The following is a 6478-nucleotide window of genomic DNA, read 5'->3' as shown; positions in this document are numbered from 1 at the left end:
CTTGTTTATCTTTCACAGTGAGGATGATTTAAGTGTTGAACAAGCGCAGTCTCATCATCTTGCTCAGATGCTTGCGCTGCAGCTCCCCGGCAGGGCTAACCTTTCTTGAACTCTATTGAAGTGCTGTCGGTTTTGTATATTATTTTGTCGGCGTGTTTATTTGCACTGTTGGTGATCTTTGATGCCTAGTGTAAGTAATCTGATGTCTTCTTGTGCTTTATTATCATAGTGGCGAACTTTGATGCCCAGTGGATGTAATATGCTGTAATTTCTTTATTGTATAGTCTAGGTTTTTTCTTATTCACGATGCTGCAGTTATTTTACTGTCTTCGCAGTATACCGGCCAAACCGTAAAATTACGGTACATTATCGGGCCGTCATGCAATCATGATGTTGGTTGGGCCTGAAACGTGCCGAACAGCTAACGGGCCGGCAGCAGCCCGAAATGAACCCCGACCCATGATTGTGTGAATCAAATCACGGGCTTTTAACAGGCCAAAATTGTCTCAGTCCTTGTTTGGCCCAAGCAGATATCGGCTGCGAGCAGGCCGGATGCAAACCGGGCGATAGTCAGGCCCAACTATATGACGGTCATTTAACAGGCCGAAATTAATATATGGCCGAAATGTTAAACGGGTCCTTAAGAGGCCAAAACTAATGTCAGGCCAAATTACTGAGTGGGCCTCTAGCAAGTGGGCCCAAAAGCATAGTGTCCAGTTGACGGGCCGAATCTGATATGGGCCATAATTGAGCCCATAGCCTCTTAAAGGGTCGTACCTGATCTGGGCCGTAATTTGGCCTAGAACATGGTAGGATTTTAACGGGCCGGATCTCATATGGGCCACTATTAGGCTCGGAACGTGGCAGGCCATTAATGGACCGGATCAAATATGGGCCAACATTTGGCCCAAAACATGGCAGCCAGTTAATGGGCCGGCCTACTAGGGCCCTCAAATTCTTGTGGGCCTATAGCTAGGCCAGCCGTTAATGTCGGCGAAATCTCGTGGGCCTTTACCGGGCTGGCCCATTATGATCCGCAAGTATCTTGTGGGCCTTTACCTGGGCCAGCCCATTATGGCAAACAAAAATCTTATGGTCCTTTACCTGGGCCGGCCCATTATGGCCCGCGAAATCTTGTGGGCCGTTAGCTTGGCCAGCCCATTATGGCCCGCAAAATCTCGTGTGCCTTTAGCTAGGCCGGCCCATTATGGTCCGCAAAATCTTGTGGGCCTTTATTTGGGCCGGCCCATTTAAAATTGATGGGCCGGTCCACGTGTCAACATATCATAGGCGCGTCTCACCCATTGGATGAGTGACACCTGTGCCAGCGCGGACCTGACACGTGTCTCCTCCAGCCAATGATGATTTTACACATGGAAAATCCCCATTGGTCGGGGCTGTTAACGGGTTATCGGATCCAAAACCTGACCCGATAGCTTAACGGCGTTCCGTTACGGTGTATGCCACGTGTCGGTCACCCTTGACGAAAGCACTTCTGTGACGCGCGATTTATCGTCATGGAAGTGGACACTTCCGTGATGATAATTTTGGTAATGTCATGGAACACTTCTTCGATAACACAAGTATGACTATCTTGATTCTGTCATAAATTTGTCATGGATGTACATGCATGACAAAAAACGCGACCTACTGTGACAAACACGTATCATCACGAAAGTGTATTTTTTTCTAGTGTAGGGTTACACAGAGTCGGTTACAGAGAAGGATATCTACACATCCGAATTGCCAAGCTTGCCTTCCACGCAAAGGACAGTCCCATCCGGACACGAGACGAGTACGAGGAGTTCAAGGTCGACTCCGGGGACTCCAACTTGGAGCTCAGGCATGATGGGGTGTCTGATGAGGATAACAACGATGGGGTTGTCTAGATCAAGCCTTTCATCTCCATCAGGAGGTCCCTCTCCAAAGGTATTTGTCCCATGTCGCGATAACTGCTTTTAATCCATGTGTTAGGGTCAATTTTCGTCCTTGTTTGTTGTAGAACATTTTTTACTACCACAATTTCTCATTTTTAGGTAGGAAACAAAAGTTTAAAACCATGTATAAGCTTGGCCGCAATAGTCATTTTCTATTTTCACGTGCTTTATAGTTATGTTTCCCGGTTTTGTGTGGTTTACACTCGTACTTTTTCAATTTCACATGATTTACACTCCTTTTCTCTGTGTAAATAGAGCGACCACAAACATTTATGTATCGATTCCGAGGTAACAATGTTATTTATGCATCAACCAACCTAGAAAGACCGCACCCAAGTTACATTTCTAGCCCCATTCTTACGTAGGACAAAGGTTGATAAACCATGTGTATCGTTATCTCTTGGATATTCATAAAATTTTGTATTTATGGTTTGCACAATTTTATGATATTTGAGTATAAAAAACTCACGTGTAGATTTTCTAATCAAATTCTATATTTTGATCAAGAGTTTTTGCTTCATTCATGCATCACCTAGTCATATCTTCTCACAAGAAACGAAACCACTCTCAAATTATTTATTCTTGGTGTCAACCAAGACACAAAGTCGTGAAGCAATGTTGCCATGTTACTTTATAAAAATAGTTAATAATATCTATATACATGGTTAGATCATGAGTGCAATATAAAAAAGTTGCAATGCTCATTTAGAATTCATAAAATAAATGTATAATAATGCTAATGATTGCACATACATGGTAGTATCTCAATGGGGTAAGTATATATGTGTGCTTTACTAGGATCATAGAGTTACAAAGTCATTTATAAGGGGATCTTGGTTGAATATTAAGCAATACATAGGGTCCTAGAGCAACGATGTCATGATAGTTTAGAAAAATGTTAGATCTCCATATACATGGTTAAATCAAGGATGCGATGAGAAATTGGCAATGCTAGCTTACACTTTATATCTCCACCATAGGATAATGCTACTGATTGCACATGAAGTAATGCAAGCAACTAAATGGAGTAAGCTTCCGTTTCTTTGAGAAAAATGGAGTGAGTAGCTATAGGTGATTTACAAAAATCCTAATGTTACACATAATCATTTATGAGAAGATATTGGTCAAACTTTTTGTTGGATGTACTACAATCTTGAGCTAATGAATGAAATAACTAGCTATGAGTTATTTGCACAAATCTTAAAATTATATACAATCATTTATGAGAAGATATTAATTGGTTAAAAGTTTGGTTGGATGAACCCGTCCAATAAACTTGGACGGGCGGAGTACGACCATAGTAGTACACTCATAATACAAGTGTGTAGTATAATCCTGAGCTAATAAATGGCGTAAATAGCTATAAGTGATTTTCAAAGATCTTCACATTACACATGATCATTTATGAGAAGATTATTTAGCATTCTGCACAATCATTTAGGAGAAGATTTTTGGTTAAACGTTAGGTTGGATGAACCCGTCCAATAAACCCGGACGGAGAGTGTATGATAGTAGTAGTACAATCACACTATAGGTGCGTAGTAAAATCTTGAGCCAATAAATGAGTAACTAGCCATGAGTTATTTGCAAGAATCTTAAAATTACATCTAATCATTTAGGAGAAGATGTTGGTTAAACATGCATGGGGCAGGGGCGACGACTATGATAACATATTGGTTAAACGTCATAGGTGCAGAGTACGATCCTCACAACCCGCAAGCCACACACAGTTACGAGGAGGGTAGTTCAGGTGGTGTTGTGTCCTGAGAAGAAGAAGCCCCGGCAGGGCGGTGGTCGGAATCGATGCTTCGTGGGGCTCAGCGGGCCTGGGGTCGAGCTCGGCTTCGACACAACGACGAGGACTTCAAGGCCGAGTTTGAGCAATTCGACACCGACTCCGGTTACTTCGACTTGGATCGCGGGCATGGTGCGATATCTACGGAGGATGAAAATGATGAGGTTGACGAGATCAACTCGTTAGCTGCCAAGAGACCCGTCTCAAAAGGTTTTAATCTGCTCGTTTTATAAATTTTTGCGATTAACCACTGTAGAAGCTAAGATATTGTGTGATTGGTTTAGATTCCGTGGTTAGGAAAAGAAATTGTGTGGGGTTGGTGTTGGAAGGCTTGAGTTGTTCGTGTTAGGGCATCTTGAATGTTGAGCCACTAATCAGAACATCCGCGAACGCGTACGGACACGTCCAAAGACCCGGATATGGGAGCTGGTCATCCAACCCTATTCCTCAGATGCCCGCCTCTATTAACTTAAAAAATAGTAATGGCCTTCTATCAAATATCAATGGTGCTCCAACATATACAATGATTTCTATCTTGTGAGAGCTGCAACCCAATTCACTTCTACCAAATAACCATTGAGAGATGCAGCTCTTCTGCCAAATAGCTTGTCAGAGATGCAAATCTTCTGCCAAAGAGAACCTAACAGAAATGAAACTGGTTTCTAAGTTATTTTGACCACTCCTTCCATGAAAAAGCAATGGCCTTTAACCAAATAGCAGTGGCTTTCCTCCAACGCAAACAAAGCGGAGAGAGGTTGTGGCATGAGGTATATGGTGGCTTTTGATTAGCAAGGCAAACACTCGAACTTCTCGAAATCTTCCCTTGCTTTTGCATCTGATTTGTGGTAATTCGGGGGGGGGGGGGGGCTGGATGCGTCCACGGACATATGCGGCTCTAGGATTGGATGATAAAAATTGGTTGGAGCCACTGCAGTCATTTTGAGGGATGTCATTGGAGATGCCCTGTCACCTGTTTGTTTAGAGATTATGGGATGGAATGGATTGGATGTTATGAAGTGAATTGGTTCAGGGCTAGGCCTTTTTCATTTCTCAGCCATGTTTCCTTGAGCTGATTAGGCTGCTAGGTTGGTTTCACCACTGTTCCTGCAGAGAATCAATTTTGGTTGAGAATGTTGATACTGTGATTTATATTTTTTGTGACCTTTGATGGACATTCATACGTTTACTGTTTATAGTCAAATGATTTTGAAAATCTACAAATGGTCGAATTTCTCTGTTTTTTTATTGAGGTCTTGACCTTCTGGATTGTTTCCTTGTTTTAGATGGTTGTAGGTTTAATGGGGATATTTCTATATTTGGTTCAGTTGCCCGTCTGAAGGATTATTTTGGTAAGTGTTGAGTCCTACTAGAAAAAAATCCTTGATTCTGCATCACCGATAATGGGATTTTTTTTCACGGGGTCGATAATGGGATTTATAGATCAATAATTACAAAATGATGGCAAAGGTCTATATCATGTCATAAGTTGTAATGTAATTTATTTAATTTATTTTGTGGGTGACAGATGTTTTCACCAAAATGTCAAGAGGATTGCACCCATGATGGTTCAGTGTTCATAACAATTGTGATATTATACATATGAATTCAAGTACATGATGAAATTAATTACTTTTTGTGAGACAAGCTTATCTATATTCATCTCTGTTAGCATTGACATTGATCTTGCATTGCAGATGACTTGAGCACCAGGACTAGTACTGGTTTTTATGTCCCCACACAAAGGCCACAAAAAAGGAAGAGAAAAAACCAATTCAAAGGCATCCGACAGCGCCCCTGGGGTAAGTGGGCTGCTGAAATCAGAGATCCTATTAAGGGTGCCCGTGTTTGGCTTGGTACTTTCAACAGTGCTGAAGAAGCTGCAAGAGCTTATGATGTTGAAGCACATAGGATCCGTGGAAAGAAGGCCAAGCTTAACTTTCCGGATGAACCAATAATTCCTCAAAAGCACCGTGCTCTCCATGTTATTCCTAAAGTACCAAAGCCAAGCACAACACAAGAACATAGTTTCATACCATCAGTCAAGAACCTTGCCAACCAAAATGATTTCGTCTACCCATCTACTGATTTCACATCAATGCAACCACTTGTTCAGCTTGACAACATGCCATTTGTTCCTGCAGTGAGCTCTGTTACCCCTGTTGAAGTTGCTCCTATGAATATGTACTATGACCTAAGAAGTAATACCTTTGGATGTTCTAAGTTGGGCCGAGAGTATTACACCAAGACTCCTGATATATCATCCATTGCTCCCATTTCAACCATTGCTGAAGGAGAAGGATTCACGCCTATCAAGAGTAACACCAACAACTCAGTGGTGCCTCCTGTTATGGAGAATAATGGTGTCAATTTAGAACCTTGGATGAGATATCTTATGGATGATAGCGTGGATAAGCTGATTAATAGCCTACTGAATTTTGATGTGCCTCGGGATGTCGTTGGCAACATGGACTTTGGAGGTTCAATGACATGCCCGTCTGTGGTCAATTTTTCTGAGACAATCAAACCCTATATATCAGGAAAAAGGGTAAGCCTTCCAATTTGGATGTTCAGTCCCAGTTGATAATGTTTTCATTACTCTTAATTTATTGTTTCATGTTTCAGGAATAAGATAATGGACGATTTGGAAGCACCCTATTGCCTCCTTCGACTAGCATACACTTCTATTGAAGCTTAGAAGCAAAAAAAGTTGCATCTTGAGTCTCTATTGTAATCGACCCATTCCCTA

General features: G+C 41.7%; 1 pseudogene; it reads left to right on the top strand.

The window, feature by feature from the left end:
* Positions 1-3740: 3740 nt before the first annotated feature.
* Positions 3741-6246, top strand: LOC123139536 (ethylene-responsive transcription factor 1-like; annotated as a pseudogene).
* Positions 6247-6478: the final 232 nt, after the last annotated feature.

This window comes from Triticum aestivum, chromosome 6B, assembly GCF_018294505.1.
Source record: "Triticum aestivum cultivar Chinese Spring chromosome 6B, IWGSC CS RefSeq v2.1, whole genome shotgun sequence".
Taxonomy (NCBI): Eukaryota; Viridiplantae; Streptophyta; class Magnoliopsida; order Poales; family Poaceae; genus Triticum; species Triticum aestivum.
This window is presented reverse-complemented; position numbering and strand designations above follow the sequence as displayed.